We start from the raw sequence: 23,685 nt of genomic DNA, 5'->3' as shown, positions 1-23,685 counted from the left end.
CAGCTGACTATAGAAGAGAAAAAGCTGGAGACCGAGAGGGTCTTAGCGCAGGAGAGGATAGAGGAGGCTGAGAGGGCCTTCACCAGGGAGAAATCAGCGCTGTAGAGTAGACTATCCCCTGCGCGCAGTCTTAGTTTTCTGGGCTCCCCAGGGAGGGGTGAGTCCAGTGGTGGCAGCGAGATAGATTTCAGTGTAGGAAGTCCCAGTTCCCCCAGTCTGGTACCTGTTCCCCGGGAGGAGGAGTTAAGGTTGAGATTCAGGAGCCGTAGGAAGCTGTCTCACCAGGCTTGGGACGAGTTTTTGGGTGAATGTGAAGAGGCACTAGACGATTGGGCAGGATTTTGCCCGGAACGCAGTTATTGCGACATGTATAATCTGGTTGTCAAAGAGCAGATGCTCCGTAGTTGTTCACCAGGGTTGCGCCAACACCTGTTGGGGCGTGGATGGTCTGAGCCAATTAAGCTTGCAGAGGAAGCAGAGCGCTGGGAAAGCGTTAAAAGGTCTCTAGAGTCATTAGGGAGAAACTCCAAGAGTAGTGGGTCAGGTATCTTCCAGCCCAGCGTGGTGGAAGAGGCTCGGAGTAGCCCAGCTAGGTCCCAAAGTAGTGAGAGGGGTGTAGGGGCTTACGGCCTGGCTCAGTGGAGCGGGAGTAAGTGGGTGACTTCGAGTCCCCAGAGGCCCGAAACCCTGTCTCAAAACATGGATGGTTTCTTCAAGGAACACCAGGTTGGGGGCCTAGGCTGTCCTGTGAGTCCACTTGAGGAGGGTCACCTAGTGTATGGAGGACCTGGAGTCTCTGTAAATAGAGCTCCAGTGGTTCTGATGTCTGGCAGTACCGCTCCAGTAGGGAGGGTACAGAAGTCCAGCGAGAGGAGTGGCATGGGGCTGTGTTCCCCGGTGGAGGAGCCAGTGGGTCAGAGACCAGCCGGGAGGGCTGAGTCTCCTAGAAGTGACCATGGCGACTACACGTCTGGCCTGGGGGATCTTCGCGCACTGTCAGGTGGACAGGGGACGGGAGATCTGCGCCAGGCAGACGGTCATGCAACATATGAGGCATATGTTACTCTCGGGGGGATGGTGTGTAAATCCCCAGAAGTCCTGGAGTGCCAGGCAATTATTCCACCGAAGGTTCTAGACCAGAGGTTGGGAGGCCAGGTTCAGGATCAGCCTGACATGAAGGGTAGGACTACTGTAACAAGTGTCCTGACCGGTTCTTCTTCCAGAGGTACCGCCCCAGTTGGTAGGGAGCAGGACTCTGGAAGGGGGTGCAGAGGGTGGGAGAGCCCACCTCTGACCCCGGTGCAACCTGAGGGGTTAAACCCTAGGTTGGGAGACCAGTTCTCAGGGAAGGGTCCTGAGCTGGTTGGTGAGTTATGTTACGGGGTCGCCTCTCAGAGGAAGAGAGGGCGGAACCCTAGGAGAAGAGGTAGGGGGAGGAGAGCCTCACCCATGACTTTTGGGCAGCCTGAGGATACGGACCCTAGGCTGGAGGATCAGTGGCAGTTTAGAACTGCCCTGATGAGGGGTAGAGTGGAAAATGGTCACTATGTACCAGGGGTTACTATCCCCCACTCTGTGGTTAGGCAAGGACCAGTGGCGCCTAGGTGGTCTAGGGCCTGGTCCTGGCCACGGACAGCTGAGGAGTACCAGGAGGGTAGCCCAGTTGGTCCGCCGAGTTTTTTCAGCGGAAACCATGTGAGTTCAGAGTGGCGTAAAACCGGAGAGTGTCCCTGCCGTTGCGGGCCTGCGTCCGTGTTTTATCGCCCAAAGCAGGGAAGACCTTCACGGTGGTGATTGGTCTACCCTGCGTTTTGGCTGGAAGGGGGTTGTGTTGGACTTGGCCCTTCTGGCAGGTTCACCCCCGGGACTTTTTTGCTTTTTATGGGTGACTTGGTGTAATGATTTTTGGTTTAGGCGCACTTTACCGCTGTGTCCCAGGGTAAAGTGCGTGCGTGTGTTGAGGTTGGCCTGCCCTCCCATAGGAATGCATGGGGGAATGTATGTGTCCTGGTAGTTCCTGATGTGTGGGGTGTGCAGTCCCGAGTTTGGTATGTGCGGACTCGTGTGAGTGAATGCTGCGCGATGATGTGTGCTGCGTGCATGTACCTAGTGTGGAAGTGCCACTTCTAGAAGTGGGCACTTCAGTGTGCAGTGTGAAATGTGTGGCTTGTCTGGCAATTGGCTGGTGGAGGTCATGTGACGGGCTAGGGAAATCCCCAGAGTCAGGAGGAGTCACCCAGTGGTGAATAGGGAGTTAGCATGCTGATGGCTGGGGAGGAGTATACCTGGGTCCTGAATAGGACAGGGCTTTCCCCACACAATGCTGGTGCCGGCCCCTGTGGTGCGTCTAATGACCCTAGCCCTGCCAGTGAATAGGGAGAGGGGCTGAGCAAAACAAAGTGCTCAGGAACCTGTTGGAACTGGTTCGCCCCTTCCCTGTAGCTTCAGACAAAGACTTTTTACTGTATAAAAAGGGGCTGTGTCCCCTTACAAGGTGTTCTCTTGCAGGATCATCTGGAGGGGGCCTGCTGCTGCTGGGCGCCAGGAGAGACCGCCACTGGGGACTGCCTCCCTGCTGGAGGGCCCTGTGAGCTGGCTCTGGGCCCAGCCTTTGCCCCCCTGCTCTTTAAGGACTCTCTGCTGGAACTTTTTGCTTGCAGCGCTTGGGGAGCGCTCCTGGAACTTTGTAGCGCTGTGCGCGCTGTTTTCCTGGACTTGCTATCTTTATAGCGCTGGGAGCGCTGTTTTGCTTTATAGCGCTGTGTGCGCTTTGATTTCGTTGACGGGTGCCCACCCCGCTTATTCGTCTCATTGGCGAGGGAGCCTACCCCTCTCATTGCCGAGAAATTCACCGCCGCAGCCGGGCTTCAGCCGGAAGTCAGGCAGGCCTGGGGGCGTGCCGCGGGACGGAAGCCTCGTTCTAAAAACAGGAAGCGGACAGGAGCCTACCCCGCGCTCCTGTGCAGGGCTGAAGAAGTGCCCGGGTGAAGCAAGGACGTCGTGGGAGGAAGCGGGCGGGAGCCTACCCCGCGCTTCCCCCAGGAGAGAAGGACTGCTGAGGCGGCGGGGCCCCGAGGCACATTGTCGGTGCCTGCCCCGACGTGAGAGAGAGCCGTCCTGATGCCGGAGTCCCCCAGAGAAGAGCCCGGTAAGTGGTGAAGGGCTGGGGGGACTCCGTATGTGTGGGGCAGCAGTGTAGACGAGTCCCCCGTGTGGGACTCTGACGGACCAGAGACATTGTCAAGGTCTGAGCGTGTGGCGCTCTAACAACGGGGGCGGTGTCCACGAGCCCTGTGAGGCTCCAAGCGCCGCGTTGCTCACGAGCCCCGTGAGGCTCCAACGACGGGGGTGAATTAAGTTTCGAGGGTCCCAGAGAGGGGGCCCCCACCCATCCCTGCCGGTACTTGAGCGGCCCCGCTTGCCAGAGGGCCGCTCCCACGAAGGGGGCACATTGTTTTACGAGCCTGTGAGGCTCGCGAGTCCCTGAGCAGGACTCCAACGTTGCGGGGCATTGTTCGTTTAGGGCCACGAAGGCTCTAGGGGCATTCTGAATAGACAGAGCCCAGAGAGGGCTCCAGAGGCACGTCGGTGCCTGAGTTTCGTTCTACAGCTGCCCAGCACTTAGTGGGCAGCTGCAACGTTTAGGTGGTGGCCTCTGTGTTTTAACTTGCGCAGCTTGCGCAGCCGTGCCCTGACTTTTCTGGACACAGAGCGTCCTAGACTGGACAAGGCCAGTTGGCCTAGGGACTGCCACAGGTGGTGGCATATGAGTCTTGCGCAATTGTTCCTTTCCTTGCACCTCTGAATGTGTTTTGATGCATCATGTGTTTTTCCTTCCCTACACCTCTGAATGTGATGCATCATGTGTAACGTTCTATTACCCCTACAGGTATTGTGATACTTAGGTGGTTGTTTGCTTTCTCCTAGTACAGGTGGTACTAGGGAGGTTCTGAGTCCCTGCGCAATAGTCTCCTAAGGTAGTTAGGGTTGCGTAGGTGGTACTTACCTGATACCAGTAAGTCCTGGTTGTGTGCTATACATATTATTTTTGTACTACAGTAATCTTATATATTTTTGTGTTACGTTCTAAAAAGTGCTAATTCCGGACAGTGGTCCAGGTGGCCCTGTCCCCTGTACATATAATCCCTTGTAAATTCTGACCGTGCCTGTTGGCACCTTGTAAAGTGTGTGTTTTTATCTAATGTGTTGTGTATAATACAAAGGCTATTTTTATAGAATACCTTGTGTGGAGTTTCCTTTGTGGTGGGCCTTGGGTGTTGTTGCTGGGTGCGCGCGCAAACGCTTTACACATTGCCTCAGAGATAAGCCTGACTGCTCGTGCCAAGCTACCAAGGGGGTGAGCAGGGGTTATCTTTGGCATGTAACTTCCTTGCCCTGACTAGAGTGGTGGTTTCTGCCTGGCTTTGGCGCAAGCCCTAGCCAACCAGAAATCCCATTTCTAACAGAAGATAAAAAAATAACAGACCATAGACCCCTCTTCTTCATTAATTAAGGTCCTGGCTGCGGTTAAAGGAGATATGAATGATTATTCTTTACAGACCTCATGCCATCCATTGACTGTAAGCATATTTTCAGGTAGTTAGCCTTGGACTTTACATATGGTTGCATTAGTAATTTCACTTGAACTAAGGAACATATTAACCTAAGAAGACTAGATTTTTAATATTACACAGACCGTGAAATATAACAAGATTGGGGGCTCTTTACACACAGTAGTTATATTTTAATATACATGCAGACCTATACCCCTATCTTCACTTAAATACTATTAGTTTCTACTATAAAAATCTGCCCACCAAGGTAATATGAAGGTAGTCTAAGATGGCGCCTATGGTTCGGGCTATTTTGCCCACTTAGTTTGTTCTATTTCCATGACACTGCTCGGGACGTAATGCGAGGAATGGCAACATAATTAGAGTCGGAGTACATCTTCCTGGCTCGATTGTCGACTCCAAGAAGAGCATGGAACCTTTGAACCACAGGTATGTAGCGTCTAGTGAGTGCGCCCGTTAGTGCCCCAGACTAAACTAAATCTAGTTTCTGCCTGACAATAGCAAGCAGACTTGGTGGTGCGAGCCAGTACTCAGCAACGTTAGTTCGCGGACGGTCAGCGTCTACATTTGGAGACGCACGTCCGCATTGATCTAGTATCTTTTCGGGGACCTACATGGTAGCGTGGCCTCGCCATAACATGTCAGCTAATTCCATGAGGATGCTAGCGGATGGCCATTATTATACTATATACCACATTGTTTGATTACACATCACGTTTGGTATACACGGCCACGCAGGAAGTAAATATACTTTGCGCTTTTACGCAATAAGTTAAACCAACCATGGCGCTCCTCATATATTTTTTAAGTCAAATAAATAGACATACAGTTTACTTACCAGCAGCAGTTATAACCTTGTGCATTTCATTTATATTGGCCCTTTCTTTATTTTTTGTCCCCCATTCTTTTTCATCTTAGTGGACATATGTGGACATACAATTAAGGAGCATCAATTTACAACCATCATCTTTACCAAGTGTCAGCTGGCCCATTTTTTTCTTATCATCTTAAGATTAGTATACCTCTTGGACTTAATAATCATATCAGGAGGCTCTGTCCCCTAGGTTTAATAATTACATACATAATTGTTTAACCCTTTCAGGTAAACCTATCTTCGAGCCATTGGGACTTACAGTGAAGAGGCATTAAACATTGAAAACTGAAAAGTCAGATATAGCGAAAGGTAATAATCCTTTTTACGAAGTATATATCTGTATAGGGTATAGGTTTATATTTGACCAGCAGACATGAAATTCATTGGTCAAGACATTAATTCTGTTACCATATAGTGGATATTTATTTATAGCATGCATCCATGTCCTTTCTTTCAGTATTATCATCAGGCTGCAGCCCATTGAACGGCATCCCATACAGAGGCACAGTTAGAAGTAATTACCCATGTAAGATCAAAATAATTCAGATAAGAAGACTTTCTTATAAGGTATTAGATCTCAAATAGATCAGATTAAGTTATATACCTTCTTGATATGAATAATAAACATTGGGAAGTTAATATCATGCCTCTTTTGTCTTAACTAATATAGTAATTTTAAAGTCAAGATAGAGGTCTCCTGCAGCCATACTTACTTGAGGATAGTCACATCGTGAAGCTCAAGAGGTAGGCCCGAGGAGTATAATGTTGTGATCATCAAGACTATTCGCTAATCTAATTAGGTTATTTTTAAATTTGGTGTTGGGATAACCAGGATTTAAAGACTGTCATAACCAACTTCAGAAATTCTGGTCATGTTTAAGCTTAAATATTAATGCTCTTTTTTGTACACCTTAGCATGTATATCGAACTAATCCATATTAGTTAAGCTCATGTCCTATCATACATAGTAGTTTGTTTTGTTTTACCTGACAATAGTATTAGAACCTTAGACTAGATCCTTTCCACCATCTAATCAACCTTGTTTTTAATATTTGTAGATTTCAATATAGACATGTTAACTCTAGACTATAATTATGTTTGTAATAATTTTTCTATTTAGTATACCACTATGAGCGGATTCCTGATGAAGGCCTAGCCGAAACGCATTGTGTGCCAACAAACCGCCATTTCTGAATGTTCAGTACTTGTTTGTTAACAAGCCGTCAATACTTTATTGTCTAGTATCTATTGCCTTTGATCCAAAATATAGAATGTATAATCAAGAATAAGCGATGTATTCAAATTTAAAACTATATTATGTATATCAATATGAATTGAAAGTTATGAAATCATCAGATGTATATATTTTTTCATTGGGTCTATAGGAAGAGAACATATGTGGTTACAAACATCATCTAGATAGTTCTTGTATCAGTGTAGATTTTCTATTTATTTATAAAACTATTTTTGTATAAAAAAATAAGTATATTAAAAAAGAAATGTACAATTAACTCAAATGTTTTTTGTATCAATGATTGTATTTCTAGTTTAAAATTGATATATTTTTGTCTAGAGTTGAGATGTGTTTTATAGATTATATACACTGTGCCCGGGACATAGCGAGCAACAGCAATTGTGTTATCTGCAACATGTTTTATGTCCATATTTGCATTCCACATAGTCAAAATCACTGGATTGTAATCATTAATGTACTTTGATTCTTCTGTTCTTTTTATATTATATGTATTTTTTGGTGATCTTCGAGTGATAGTATGCCTCACTGCTGACATAAAAACAGTTCACTCTTCCTTTGGAAATCACTGGATGTGGAAAACCGAATAGACATTTTGTGTAAAGTTTTTCCTTTGACTTGTATTTCCGTCTACAAAATTTTCCACATCGATAATTTTGAAACTGTAAAACTTGCTGTCTCAAGTGGTTTACTGCTTTTTCTTTTGGTATGGTACAGGTAACATATTGTTCAATAAAAGACAAAACAGTCTCATCACTGTCAGTTCCAAATTTTGGTGCATTCTTGATCCATAACAGCATATGAATATGAGGTGCACCTCTAGCTTGGTATTTCTTTCTCCAAAAGAAATCAATAACTTCACCAATAGGTGGATTATTTTTATTACAGATGAAAGACATCATAGCTTCAAACCTATGATTAAAATATCTGCACACATTTACAGGAACCAGGGAACACGGTTCTCCAGCTGTCTTCAATTCAATATTCTCTATATTTGAATTTGCTTGTCGTAGAAAATCTTGTAAATCATCCCATGCGTACTCAGCACAACTAAGTATAACAAACAATGTAGGGGTTCCTAAATTCCTTAACATACATTTCAGTTCCCCATGACGTCGATACAAATATTCATTAGTGCCTCGTTGACATGCCATCAAGTTAATTAACTGTGTTACTAATTGTTTGTCTATTTCTTCAACTTTGTCCATGAATTGCTTTGCAGAAACATCCGAAAAAAGAATCCCTGTTCTTAATATGTGATTCACTGAATATGAAAGTGCAGAAAGGTCACTTTCAAATAAAAGATTAAACAAATATGGAATACATTGTCTAAATCTTGCATCTTCTGAGTACAGTCATAAAGTACGATATTTTGAAGTTGGAATCTGAACAGGTCGTTCTTCATATCGTCCACCTTTTCCAGTAGGGAACAGCTGTGGAAAACAACGAGCTTTCAAACTTTTTTCCCATACACTCATGGGAGTTCCTTTTGCTTTTTTCATCTAGAACAATTCAATACTGTCTCCTAACACTTCTTTTGAGTGTAGAGGGTGTATAGTGTAATGTTCTTAAATTTCTTCTTTTCTGGACTTCTCCACTTTTTGGATTTGTCCGCTTGCAATGTCTGTTTCATCTTCTAAACATATTTCTTGTTCTTCTACATTTACAGTTTTATAGTAAATATTGTTTTGCACCAGATATAATGTAGCCTTTTGGACTTTGGTGGCATTTACTAACTCTTGCCATATTTTCCTACTTTTTGTAGGTGCACCATTAACAAGAATGACTACAGGTTCACTTTCCTCTCTTTCTACGCCAACAGTTTCAACATTTTTCTTAAAATCTAAAGGTAAATACACAACTCTTCCTTTTAAACCTCTTTGTAGATCTGTTGGAGGCAGCTAACCTGTTTTAGGATCCATACAAAGTATAGCCTGAAACGGGTGCACAGATTGATTAAGGATAGACTCATATGTTTTTAAATCTTTAAGTTTTGGAGGTATAGCTACTAATTGTAGGTCATTATGAACAGCTCTAGTTGGCCTTTTGTTGTTCTCTTCTAACTCATTGTAACAATATTTACAAATACATTGTTGACTACCCAATTAAAAACGACCTTCCAACTAAGTAATAAACAGCAAATTCCCTTAATTTATCATTGTTTTCCTTTTCACTTTTTAAAAACACATCTACATTCCTAGTTTGAATTTTATAATGAGTACGTCGGTAACAAATACAAACATAGTTGGGAATTTCACCAGAAACTACTTTAAACTTTGTTGTTTCTTTTTCAAACTTCACATCAGTAGTATCTTCCATCTCTTCTTCAACACCTACACTTATCAAACTCTCACTTTCTCTACACTCCTCTTGACCAGCAAAGAAACGTAACTCTACATCACAAACTTTTTTACATCCAACACTGAACCATGCAAAAGAGCTGTATTAATTTCATTTAGACATAATGAAGAACTTTTCACGTAGTATGATCTTCTAACTTCCGAATTTCTGAATGATGTACTGTTAACATTCTTAAATGATGAAAACGACTTTGACACACTTTCCTAGAAAGACCAGCCAGAGAATGACCTTGCCAACCCTGTATTTTTTCTCCCTTTGCAAGGATCCAGTCCTTGTAATATCTTATTCTTCTGTTTCACAGTTTTTTCCCCATGTTCTCTTAAGAAATTTAGTAATATATCAATAGATTCCTATCATATTCTACAAATACTACTACAATGCCATGTAAACACTGGAGCCTAGGTACGTCTTCCTTGCACTTCCTCAGCTATTACTTTTTCCACATTTCTAGGAACCATCTTTTCTTTTTCAATTGGAGAACCATTTTTAAGTTCGTAAGAACGACCACAGGTATCAACTGCGTTAACTATTTTACAAAAGTTAATTCTATTTACAATTCTTTTTCTTTTACATTTGTCCTTCATAGACTTCATTATTGTATTTAAAGTTTTCAATCTGTTTAAAACTAAGATTAACAATTTTCTTTTCAATTCAAATGCTTTTTCAATCACACCTAGAATTTCCTTTTATTGTTTGGAAAATGCTGATCTCTTGATTTTTTACATTTTTAAACAAATTTTGTAATACTCTATTTTTATATAATCTTTTTCGAATCTCTAAAAATTGTTTCTTCCTTTTTTCAACATATTTTTTTCCACTTTTTTGTACATTTTTATTTTCCTTTTGTTTCACTGTACATCCTTTGTGTCTCTTCTTTATTTTCAGAATTTGTTAGACTATCAAACTTTTTTTTTTTCTCACAAATTCTTTACTTCTCTTACCAGAAGGCTTTTTCTTTAAGGATCCATGTTGTACTTGATCTAATTGCTCCTTTGCTGTTGTTTTTTTTTTTTACATAGGCCTCCTTTCTTTATTGGCTTTTTTTTTGCTCTTTTCTTGTCATTGTAACTCTGTCTTAATAATTATGCAAAATATCTACAAAAAATAAGTTTTAAAAACAATTTAGTATTAATAAAATAATTAGAAATATAGTATTATTGTATAAAATATATACAATAATACTACCACAATGATTAGAACAGTGGAATGGTACTACTTGGGTAATTGGAAGAGTGCATGAGTAGTGTGTAGGAGATTAGAGTACAGGATCGATAGTACGCAGGTGATTGTAGAAGTGCATGGTTAGTACCTGAATCATTGCATGAGTACATGCGTACTGCCTGGATGATAACAGTACTGCAAGAAGAGTGCATAGTGAATTTACAAATACTTGGGTATTGTCAGAGTGACTGGATAACTACATGATACTGGCTGAGTGATTGGAGGAGTGCATGGATAGTGACAGAGTGATGGCTGGAGTGTATAGATAGTGCTCAGGGGATTGTAACAGTGCATATATTAGTGCCTGGACCATTGCATGACTACAAGGGTACTGACTGGATGATTAGAGTACTCCATGGTGAATTTATAAGTCCTTGGGTATTAGCAGAGTGATTAGAAAACTACATGGTGCTGGATGGGTGATTTGATGAGTGCATGGGTAGTGACAGAGTGATGACTGCACTGCTAGGCTAGTGCTTAGGGGATTATGGCAGTCTATGATTTAGTGCCTGGATCATTGCATGAGTACATGCATACTGACTGGATGATTAGATTAGTGCAAAGAAACTGCATGGTGAATTTATAACTGCTTTGGTATTGGCATAATGTTTGGATAAGTACATGCTGCTGGATGGCTGATTGCAGGAGTGCATGAGGAGTGACAGGAGAATTCTTGTAGTGCATAGGTACTACCCGGGTAATTGGAGTGAATTAGTAGTGTGTAGCTGGTTAGAGATCTGCATGGATAGTGCACAGAGGATTGTAGCAGTGCAGAAATTAGTACCTGACTCATTGCATAAGTACATGGATAGTGACTGAATGATTCCAGTGCTGTAAAGAGAGTGCATGTCGGGCTCCTCAACTCCTCAGGATCGGAACGATGCTCATTATGGTCCACCTCTCGATAGCTTCAAGTCTGAGGGCTATTATAGCGCAGATCAGTGAAGCGATCGAGCGAGGGAAGGAAAGGGAAGGGACAGCAGGGAAGGAGACCTGTTAGACACAAAAGATAACACCGTTATCGTCCAATTAACCCCAACACTCTCTGCCCCTACACCTTTTGATAGCGCAAAGTACTAAGAATAACCACCTATAAAGAAAATTAAGGATACGTGTGATTCCACAAGTTTCTGGTCACGTGCTTCACCCAAGAACCAGAGGCCAGCAAGACAAGGCCTTGCTGCAACCAAAAACACACACACGCACCACTACAAGGGAGAAGACAGCGTTAGTTTCAGACATGCGCTGTTATCTGAGCATCCTCTCTATGCGTAACCCCTCCTCTTTGTTTAACGTACCCAGATTCTTCTCTGGTAGGGTGTCGCAGAGGTTGTATGAGACTGTCTTGTCTCATCCACAAACCCCTGCTAGGGAAACACGACCATAAGAACACAATTTAGCGATCTCACATCCTTGAGACTGTATAGTTCCACACACACAGGTAAACGGAGTGTTTCACAAACAAAACAAAGGCAGTCTTGGTTCACTCCGGGTGAACAATTCGTGTTTGACCCACACAAATCTGTTGTTTTCGAGTAGGCACGTATAATGCCCAGGCACAGGTATTCCTGCTACTCGCAAGAGCCTACAGACGTGTGGCTCGCCAACGAGGAGGAACACCAAGTGCGATAAAGAGAACGCTATGCCAAATTAACAAATCTGCTCATGCATACCCAAAAGGTCTGAAGAAAATATCTTTGTTCTAATTCAATCCATATTATGCCAGCTTTCACCATAAACGTCTATGACCGAGCTGGGCATGTCGGGGACTGTTGTGGTGCACTGCATCCTTACCGTACCAGCCCGAGTCTGCCAAACGAAAGTAACCGGTTTCCTCTCACCGGGACCTTTCTTACGAGGCGCGCTTCCAGCGTTGATAATCTGGAGGGCTCCTCCGGCTGCCATACAGGAACAGGGAGTGGGGACAGGAACCGCCACAACTGTGACCCAAGACGTCTCTGCAAACAAAATAATCGGCAATGCCGCCAGGCCGGAAGGGCTCTATGAAGAGTTCCGCGACTGCGCGCACATGCCGAGCTGCCGCTGACGCTCATGGGACATGTAGTCCTTGAGCGGTCTTGCGCAACTAGCGGGAAAAAAACAGGCCGTTTCCGCTTTCACTGCGGAAAACAGGACAGGGCCACGCCAACCCTGACAGTGCATGGTGAACTTATAAGTGCTTGAGTCTTCTCGGTGTGATTGGAAAACTACATATTACTAGATGGGTGATTGGAGGAGTGCATGGAGACTGACAGGGGGTTTGCTGGACTGCATGAGTACTACCTGGTTAATTAGAGGAGTGAATCAGAAGTGTGTACCTGGTTAGTGGCCTGCATGGATAGTACACAGAGGATTGTAGCACTGCATATGTCAGTGCCTGAGTCATTGCATGAGTACAGAAGTAGTGACTGGATGATTACAGTGCTGCAAAGAGAGTAGATGTTGAATGTATAAGTGCTTGGGTATTGGCGGAGTGATTGTATAACTACATGTTGCTCGATGGGTAATTGGAGGGGTGCATGGGGGAATGACAGGGTGATTGCTGTACTGCATGGGTACTACCTGGATAGTTAAAGGAGTGAATCAGTAGTATTATGTAGATGGTTAGAGTTCTGCATGCATGGATAGTGCACAGAGGTTTGTCGCAGTGGATATGTTAGTGCCTGCGTCATTGCATAAGTATGTGAGAGGTGACTGGAGGATTACAGTACTACAAACAGAGTGCATGGTGAATTTATAACTGCTTCGGTATTGGCGGCCTGATTGGCTAAGTACATGGTGTGAATAGGTGATTGGAGCAGAGCATTGGGACTGCCAGGGGGATTGCTGGACTGCATGGGTACTACCTGGATAATTGGAGGAGTAAATCAGTAGTATGTAGCTGGTTAGAGGTCTGTACGGATAGTGCACAGAGGATTGTCACAGTGCATATGTCAGTGCCTACGTCATTACATGAGTACGTAAGTAGTGACTAAGTGATTACAGTGCTGCAAACAGAGTGCATGGTGAATTTATAAGTGCTTGGGTATTGGCACAGTGATTTGAAAAGTATATACTACTGGATGAGTAATTAGACAAGTGCATGGGGTGACAGGGGATTTGCTGAAGTGCATGAGTACTACCTGGGTAATTAGAGGACTGAATCAGTAGTCTGTGGGTGGTTAGAGGTCTGCATGGATAGTGCACAGGGGATTGTAATAGTGCATGTGTTACTGACTGGGTTATTGCATGAGTACATAGATACTGACTGGATGATCACAGTAGTGCAAAGAGAGTGCATGGTGAATTTATAAGTGTTTGGGTATAGTTGGAGTGATTGGAAAACTACATGGTACTGAATGGGTGATTGAAGGAGTGCATGGGGAGTGACAGGAGGATTGCTGGAGTGCATGGGTACTGCCTCAGTAATTGGAGGAGTAAATCAGTAGTGTGTAGGTGGTTAGAGGTCTGCATGGATAGTGCACAGATAATTATACCATGGCATGTGTTAGTGCCTGGGTCATTGCATGAGTACATAGGTAGTGACTGGATGATTACAGTGCTGCAAAGAGTGCATGGTGAATTTATAAGTGCTTTGGTATTGGCAGACTGATTGGATAAGTGCATGGTGTGAATGGGTGATTGGAGGAGTGCATTGGCACTGACAGGGGGATTGCTGGACTGCACGAGTACTACCTAGATAATTGGAGGAGTGAATCAGTAGTATGTAGCTGGTTAGAAGGCTTGCACGGATAGTGAACAGAGGATTGTCGCAGTGCATATGTTAGTGCCTATGTCATTGCATGAGTACATCAGTAGTGACTGAATGATCACAGTGCTGCAAAGAGAGTACATGGTAAATGTATAACTGCTTGGGTATTGGGCTAATGATTGAATAAGTACATGATGCTGGATGGGTGATTGGAGGAGTGCAAGGATACTGACAGGACGATGGCTGCACTGCAAGAGTAGTGCTTAGGGCAGTAGTGGCCCATGGTGGGAGTGCTGCCGGGTGCTGATGTGGGGTGGGGAGGAGCAGGGTGGGGGGTAGTAAACTGCAGAATATGACCGCACAGAGGTAAGTATATAAACAAATCCATAAAACGAATTTCGTTGCGCACGCTGCATCGCCAAAATTAGTTTTATTTGTTTTTGTACTTACCTCTGTGCAGCCGTATTCTGCAGTATACTACCCCCCACCCCACGTCAGCGCCCGGCAGCACTCCCACCACGGGCCGCTACTGCATACAAAGTGCTTGAGTGATAATATCTCTACAAACCTATCTCACACCTCACTTTTTTGCTGCTGTTTTACCATTTTACAACTACTTATAATGTTACACCTAGCCAAATATAAAGCAGGAACCGTTCACATGTATCTGCTATAAGTCTCACCATATTCCTGAAAACATGCATGGATATATCCATAACTTAACACTATGTACACCTCATAAATTCACAGAACAAACTTCAAATTTAAATCAAACAATAAAAATTATGTGATGTATTTCGACTACACCTCTCTAAACTCTTATAAAAACTAGTCTAATTACTAATACTTTAACTGAACATATACACTACCAACTTGAAAGCAACACCTAAAATTATGCGGAATACTACAAATGTACATAATACTATATATATCAACCCTTGCCAGATGACTTCTAACTGAACCGAAACTACTGCTGTAATTTTATGAAGTCGCGACTCCACCGTGCTCCGAAAGCGATGGCACCACGAATCCATACGGGAGTTCCAAAATATATTACAAATAATGTTACCACTTTTTTTTTAACACCACACCACTTCTAAACATACAACTGAATTGGAAAATCTCACTGCAATAACATATTACTTTAATATTTATAACAAATTCACGTTTTAATGCCACAGTTAACTTTCAACCCTACCCCCATTCTGTTTAATACCGGATTCCATAGTAACAGTTCATGGAACACTCAACTGAACTCACAGGTCAGCACATTTTTAGGCTCACCATACAATGTTGCAAATACAAACAGCAGGTGTGGTTGACTGTACAAAATATGAGATTAGTCTTATCTACTGTGCCTTTCAAACATTTTTTACTAACCAATAAGAAACATGCTATTTAAAAACAGAAACATGCAACCTATGTTTCACTGTACAATGTTCTTACAAAACCAATCATTCCTCCTCTTTTTCAAAAACTTCATCTTATCCACCATGTTAGATACCTCTCATTCTAGCAACTGTCTACTTCAGATACAGACATCTTTTCAGTGCATCCAGACTTCACTTCAAGATACTTAGAGTGTGGATTGTGGAGCTCACTATGTTTTCTGGTGCAAAAGGTATGCTGAACATAAGGTATTGACAAAGACCTAGCTTCACCAAATGTGAACATTAAAAGGATTGGACAAAGAGGATTAAAGTGGCATCAACTAATACCTCTGGTTAAAACCTTTTTACATCTCCAAGCCCCTGACCTCATGATTGTGGACTGTGGTGGCAATGAACTAGGCACATTGACTGGGGTAGGTCTGGAAATGCCAATGAAGGACACCTTTGCCGAATTATTGTTGTTTTTCCCCCCAAACTGTCCTTGTATACTCTAACATATGCCAAAGACAGAAATGGAAGTGGTCCAATCAATTATGTCCTCAAATTGAGAAAGCTAGAAAAAATGTCAATAAAGCTGTTTCTGCTCATCTCAGAGACCATGGAATGGGCTCCATATACAACAACAATCTGCGTTTCGATATGGATGGCATCTACAGGAGTGATGGTGTGCACTTCACTGATAAGGGAAACAGAGTCCTTCTCAACAACCTAAGGCTCTGCATCGGCACTTACATGTAGCTACAAAAATCTCCCAATAAAAACAAGGTCTCTTTTTAGAGCCACCCAATAACCCAACATATAACCTAGCTTTACAAATTTGTTTTGTTAATTATTTATGCTTAGAGTCACGCACCCATCACGTTCACACTAAGGGGCCACGCACCCATCGCGTTCACACTAGGGGGCTGCGCTGAGAGCTAACATACATCTCCCCTTGCCCAAAAGCAATCATGCTTTGCTTCATTGAACCGAGAGCAGGTTTTCCCTCTCTCGCTTCAACGAAGCAACCAGGGTTTGCTATGACAGTGTGCGAGACATGCTTCCACCCTCTCATAGCAAACCAAAATGTCCCAGGGGTGAGCTCCCCGGGACATTGCAATAGCCGGCCATGGGGAGAGGTAGTCCCCGGGGCCATCAAGGGCTCCAGCAGTGGAGCCGGCGGCCCCCTCCCTCTATTTTCAAAACCCCGGAGAGGTGGTGTTTCCCGGGGCTTCGGGGAGACCGCGAAGCCCCCCTGCATATTTAATTAAAGCCCCGGGGGTAGCGATCCCTGGGGCTTGGGGGGGCCTCGGACACCCTCCAAAAATTACAAAACAAGCCCCAGGGAGGTGGGGGTGCCCGGGCTGCGGGAGGGCCATGTGCCCTCCTGCACCTAATTTACATAGCCCCGGGGAGGTGGCGGTCCCCGGGGCTGTAGAAGCCCCGCAGGACCCTGCAATATAATCATAGGATTACCCCCGGAACCTGGCCCACCCGGCGGCTCATTTAAATAAAGTAGGGCAGGTCTGGATTCGCGCACCCAACGCGCTTTCGCACGTTTTTATTTTTAAATAAAAAATCATTTTTGGGCCTGGGGGTCCTTGTGGGACCCCTGTGAGCAGGACTAGGGGGTCAGGGTGTTTCTACCATGCCCCCTTTTCATCCTTTTTAATCTTTTTTCGACTGTTTTCTTGGCTGTCAACACTTCCTGGTTTGGAGTGTTGGCAGCCAATCACAGTGAAGCTTGTGGTCGTGGCACCCAATCACAGTGAAGCGCGCGGGGTCAGGAGGGTGCGCAAACCCACCACTGCCCCAGACATCGAAACTTTTATTTTTTTAATATCTCAGCAACTACTGACCGGATTAACACCATTTAAAAAAATAAGTCGCTTTCTGAATCAAGCACTACGTTTTTGCTAAATTTGGTGTAAATCCGTTCAGCAAATTCGGGCTGTAGCCTTGCCTAAAGTTTCCTATGGGAAAATGATTTTTTTTACTTTTGTGAATTTCTCCGCAACTACTGAATGGATTTACACCATTTCATAAAAAGGTCGCTTTATGAACCAAGCTCTACCTTTTTACTAAATTTGGTGCAATTCTGTTCAGCAGTTCGGGCTGTAGACTGTAATATTATTTCCTATGGAAATTAACATGGAGAAAACACTTTTTGGGACCCCCCTTTTTTCTCAGCCCCCACTTGACGAATCACCCCCAAACTTTCAGGATAGGAGCTGACCTGGATAGACCTTTTTTTTTTTTTTAGAATATTTTGCAAAGATTAGTGAAACGACGCCAAAGTTATTAGCAAATAAAAAAATGCTTTTCCTATGGAAACTAGGTTCTAACTATAACTACCTACTGGTGACCGCCAGTAGAATATAGAGATATCTATATATATATTGGTTGCCAGTAGGTATTTTTAGTTAGGGCCTAGTTTCAATTTGAAAAGCATTTTTTGACTTGCCTATTACTTTGGCGTAGTCTGACCAATCTTTATGAAATCTTCCTAAAAAAAAGTGTCAAGGTATGTTCTAGTTGTCATGTAAAGTTTGGGGCGTGAAATAAGGGTGCATTTGTAATGTTAATTCCTATAGAATCCTTTAGCTACAGCCCAAACTGCTGAACAGACTTACACCATATTTGACAGGGAGATAGCTGTTAGACCAAGGAAGTGCCTATTGCCTATGTGGTGTAAATCGGTTTTGTAGTTTTTGAGAAATTTAAGCCGGACATTATAGTGATATCTCTGTTTGCAAAGCCTTCATGAACAAAGATGAGCTTGTGCAGGGAATATATATGAAAATAAAAAAGGGGGCAGGGTATGAATACCCTGACCCCCAAGCCATGGTCTTGGGAGCCCCCTGAGACTGTGCCATGGAATAAAAGCATTAAAAAAAAAAATGCAGAATGATCGCTTGCTTTTAAATAACACCTGGGTGGGCCAGGTCCCTGGGGTATGTAATAAATATAGGAGAGGGGCACACGTTCCCCCCTCCTAGGGCTCACCAAAACCCTGGGGGCCACCACCTCCCCAGGGCTATTTTCAATTATGACCCCCTCGCGCCCCAAGGGCCGCGACATCCCTAATTTAACAATATGGAGGGAACTGACAGCCTCCCTCTACACTGGGGACCACCACCTCCACTGCGATATTTTCAATAGTAAGGGAGGGTCTCGTACAGCCCCCACCCCGTGGACAGCTACCTCCCTGGGACTAAATTACCAATATGGGGGGGCCTCGTGGCTCCCCTCTGCCCTGGGGACTGCCACTCCCCTGGGGCTAATTTCATTAGTATGGTGGTCTCGTGGACCCCCTGCCCACCACCTCCCCTGGGCATGTTTTTTTTTAAAAAGCAAAGAGGCCCTATGGCCTCCCCCACAGCCCTGGGGGCTGCCACCTCCCTGGTGCTAAAATAAATAATGATGTGTGGGGAACTCTGCCACCCCATGCAGCCCCAGGGGCCACCTCACCATGTGGCAGAAATACACTAATGTTGGGGGTCCGTTGTGGACCTCTGGTCCCGGCGACCACCACCTACCTGGGGCAAATTTGAATATGGGAGGGGGACATGCGGCCCCCCTGCAGGAGCCCTACATGGCCCTGGGGACCGCCACCTCCCAAGGCCAGCTCCAGCAATGTCCCGGGTGCCCAACCCCAGGACATTGCAGTTTGCTATGGGATGATGAGAGCAGCATTCCTGCCATCCCATAGCAAACAGTGTGCTCCGATTTGAACAAGCGAGAGCATTTTGCTCTCCCTTGAAAGCAGAGCACAATTTGTTTTCTACACCAAGGGACCTGTATAGCAGCAGTTCCCTGGGTGTAAAAAGCAATGCTGGCTTCCGCAGGAGGCAGGAGCTGGCCGGGACCGTGGGGGCCTTCAGGCTCACCTGCGGTCCCTGACGAGATGGCGATGCCCCAGGGATGGGGTCCCGGGGGTGTTAAATGGCTCCAGGAAGAGGGTCCATCCCCCAATTAGTAGTGCGCCAGGAGGCGCATTTGCAGAGTGGTGGAGAAAGGGGGCCTGGCCACCGAAAACCTCTCAGTGAACCTTGTGTGTGGGACTTAATGGAGATAACAGGAGGACTTGTTGGCCCCCAAGGACCCGCTAGAGCCAAGAGGACTTATTCCCCCAACCAGTAGTACGCTGGTAAGTGCATTTGCAGAGTGGTGGAGAAAGAGGGCATGGCCTCTGACAACTTCTCAGCAATGCTGCTGTGTGGGATGTACTGGAGGAATAGGAGGAATAGGAGGGGTAGTTGACCTCCAAGGACGTCCTTGGGGGCCAATTACCCCTCATGTTACCTCTGGTATCTCCCATACAGCGGGATTGCTAAGAGGTTTTCGGAGGCTACGCCCCCTTTCTCCACCACTCTAAAAACACGGCTCCTGGCGCACTACTGGTCCACTTTACTCCTGAGGAACCTTGGGGGCTAAAAAGCCCTCCTGGTTCCTTTTGTAAGTCCTACACAGCGGAATTCCTGAGATCTGGTTGGAGGCCCGTCCCCTTTCTCCACCTCCCTCAAAGTAGTAGCCACGTTTGCAAAGCCATCGAAATTTACTAAAAAAAACAAAGGTTACAGGGACATTATAGTTAGGAATTAGCATTTAAAAAACCTTACGAATTCCCTGACAAAAAAACAAAGGTTACAGGGACGTTACAGTTAGGCTGACATTTCACTCATACAAACCAAAAAATTCAGCAGTTGTAGTTAGCTAACTATAACTCGCCCCGCAATGCACTGCTTATGATCTCACATATTACATCACTCATGACATGGTCAGTGACATCACTGAGGACATCTCAAATGACATCATCCGGTGACTGAGTGTTTAAAAAAAGTTTCAGAGTGTTAAATGAATAGACCAGGGTATATTGATGAATCAGTGGGTGTATAAGTGCCTGTATGGACGATTCAGTGGGTGTGTGACTGACTGTATAGGTGAGTGATTAGGTGTCTCACTGAATGTATTTGTGAGTGACTAGGTTGTGCAAATGTCTGTATCAGTCAGTCAGTTGGTGTCTAAGTGGCTGTATGGGTTGGTCAATGGGTATGGGAGTGGCTGTATGGGTGATTGATTTGTTGTCTTAGTACCTCTATGAGTGCCTGTGTGGGTGGGTGAGGGTATGTGTGACTGCCTGAATCGATGAGTGAGTGAGTGAGTGGGTGAGTCAGTGGCTGTATGAGTTAGTGAGTGCATCTGTGAGGGGCTTTATGGGTGACTGGGTGTATGGCTGAGCTGTTGAGTGAATGATGTGCCAGTGGTATATGGGGAATACCTGCATAGGTGAAAGGCAGTATAGGGGAGTGTTGGGAGTATATGAGTGACTGTATGCGTGACTGAGTGACTGCAAGAGTGGTTGTATGGGTGAGTGTATGTGCTGTGTCAGTGCCTGTATAGGTAAGTGAGTATGTGTTAGTATCTGTATGAATAAATGAGTGGGTGTATGAATAACTGTATAGGTGATTGCCTGTGTAGTTAACTCTATTGGTGAGCGACTAGGTGTGTGAGTAGCTCTGTGGGTGACTGCCAGTGTATGAGTGGCTGTATGATTGGATATATTAGTGCTGTATTGGTCAGTGAGTGGCTGTATAGGTGAGTGTGTGTTTTTGTCAGTGACTGTATAGGTGAGTATGTGTTAGTATCTGTTTGAATAAGTGAGTGTGTGTGTGTATAACTATAGGTAAGTGGCTGTGTGATTGACTTTATGGGTGAGTAGGTATGTGAGCACCTCCATTGGTGACTGACAGTGTCTGAGTGCCTGTATGGGTGTATGAGTAGATATATCATGCTGTTTTAGGGAGTGAGTTGATGTATGTGTGGCTTTATGGGTGACTGAGGGGCTGGGTGTGTAGTTCTATGAATCAGTGAGTGGGTGTGTAAGTATGGGTATGACTGTGTCAATGGTTTTGAACATGCTAGTGTGGAAGTTGGAGTGGGTGTATGAAAGGTTATACTTGGGTGTGAGTGGGTGCGTCAGTTTCTGTGGATGATGTCATCAGTGATGTAATTTAAGTTGTCATCAGTGATGTCACTAACCATGTCATGAGTGATGTAATATGTGAGGTCATAAGCAGTGCATTGCGGGGGCACGAGTTATAGTTTGCCCAGCTAACTATAATTGCTGAATTTCCTGGAGTTTGTAAAATGTGAAATGTCAGCTTAACTATGACATCCCTGTAACCTTTGTTTTTTTCATTATATATGAAATGTCACCAGTTAGCGTACTATTTTGTTGCTGCTATGAGAGTTAAGTGCTTCTTGTGTGTAATGCACTTTCTTTCAGTGCCAGTTAATTTTTTTGACATCGTGAAAACAAGCATTCATGGCATCTCACTTCATTTATAATATCCTCCTTGGGAGATTAGGAACTTTATACCACTTGTTGGTATGTTTATGGTGCCTGCTTCCTGAAGCTGGATACTACCTTGAGAGGCCTCTCGCATTGGAGATGAATTTGTTTTGTTTGTTTAAATCCTAGAAAGCTGGCTGAGACTAGACACGTCCTAGACTTGCAACAGAGATTCTTACACTTTCAGCACCCGTATGTTGATGCAAGTCACTCCCTAATTAGGTTTCATCATCGTTTCTTTCTAGAACTTCAAACATTATTTAGCCTCTGTTTTAGTGTTGGGCTTCTAAGCACCAGTTCCCAGCTCAGATTCCAGTTCAGCACTTAACATTTATTGTAAGAAAAATCTATATTTGGTGGGATAACAATTAGATAACCCGGCTGCTCTATTAGAAAGTTGTAAGTAACATTTTATTCTGTTTGTTTAATATGTTGACCGACTGGGTTCAAATCCCTAATTGTATGTATTAGGATTTGGTTAGTCTGATCATGGAGTGGCACCCCTATAACAGTCTCAGGGTGCCGAAACTGAGGCGGATGAAGGTTTGAAGAAAAGCCTGTGTGACTTTCTGGATGGCTCTGTGACCAGTTCCAATTAGAATGGCGCATCATCATCATCATCATCTTTTAGGACTGTAGCCACAGATATTGGCACCTCGGTTGCCAAAGCTTTATTTGGCACTCTGACGATGCCTGCTTGTGGGAGTGGGTCATATCCTGAACATTCAGGCCGGTTTCCTACAGGTTGCTCTAATGGAATGAGAGTATACAGTTAAGGTGGGAAGTGGCTTACAAAATCAAAACACCCAAGGGTGTCTTAATGATTACCACAGATTGGAGAGTGGCAGTTCAATCCTGCATTTTGATGTTGAGCTTGGGGCATTGTGGGAAGCCTCAAGTCCGGGGGTATTTGGAGGAGCAAATAAAAGGCTTGTTGATCTTTTAATCAGATCAGTATTTAGATGATCTATATGCGAATGATGCATATTATAATGAAAACTTTGAGCCCCCAACATTTGATGAGCATATGGACATTGAAAAAAAGCTTAGGGTCTTTAATGAGGCTTTAACTACATTGATAGACACTCTCGCCCCCCTGAAACTACAACAAACCAACATTCATAAATAATGTGCAGCTTGGTACACCCAGGGCTTACGTAATGAAAAATCCAAATGCAAAAACCTGGAAAAACCTTTGCGCAAAACCCATACGGAAATGGAGAAATTTTACTTTAAAGAAGCTCTTACCTCTTACCATAAGAATTTAAGAAAGGAACGGAAAGCCCATGTAATTTTAAAGCTCAATCAAGCAGGCAATTCAACCACCGAACTTTACAAAATTCTCAACACTTTCACCAGCTGTACTGCTTCTAATGTACATATTCCCCCTTCCTAAGCACTTTGTGATAACATAGCGAGCTATTTTGATGAAAAAATAAACCAAATATATGATCAATTCCCACAGGTCTCTAATTCCTTGGATTCCTTAAATTTGCTGCCTTCTACCTTGAGATTGTCTGTGACTGGCCTTCAACACTTCAATGCGATGCAGATATCTCAGGCAGAAGACATGTTGAGAACGGCTAAATCAGGTTCTCCCCTTGATGTTATGTCAGCATATGTGTTTGCCTTACTTGCCCCTCTCCTGGCTCCCGTTATTTGTGACATTCTCAACACTTCTTTGAGCGAGGGGGTACTCCCACTTGAATGGAAGGCTGCTCAGGTTCTACCTATTAAGAAAAAGCCCAGATACCCACTGAGGTGATTGCTAACTATAGCCCTATTTTGCTCTTGCCGCTTATGAGCAAAATGGTGGAAGGGTACTTCAACACCCAGCTGATGGGTTACCTTGAATCTAAAGAAACCCTTGACCCCTCCCAGTCTGGATTCAGACCCCACCACTACAGAAACCACTCTCATTGGTGTCATAGATGATATTAGAATGTCCCTGGATAACAACAAGGCAGTGCTCCTGTTGTTATTGGAT

At 44.3% G+C, this 23,685-nt stretch overlaps 1 long non-coding RNA gene across 2 annotated transcripts in view; it reads left to right on the top strand.

Annotated features, from left to right (window-relative positions):
* The window catches only part of LOC146867381 (uncharacterized), a 137,336-nt gene that overhangs the window by 68,493 nt on the left and 45,158 nt on the right, over positions 1 to 23,685 (top strand). For both annotated transcript variants that reach the window (XR_014961443.1, XR_014961447.1), the window contains one exon: positions 8,466 to 8,549. This is a non-coding gene — a long non-coding RNA (uncharacterized LOC146867381). The remainder of the gene's footprint in view (positions 1 to 8,465; positions 8,550 to 23,685) is intronic.

The sequence above is a fragment of the Triturus cristatus genome, chromosome 1_2 (genome assembly GCF_964204655.1).
Source record: "Triturus cristatus chromosome 1_2, aTriCri1.1, whole genome shotgun sequence".
NCBI classification, from domain to species: Eukaryota; Metazoa; Chordata; class Amphibia; order Caudata; family Salamandridae; genus Triturus; species Triturus cristatus.
Note: the sequence above shows the minus strand (reverse complement) of the source record. Positions and strands in the feature narration are given on the sequence as shown.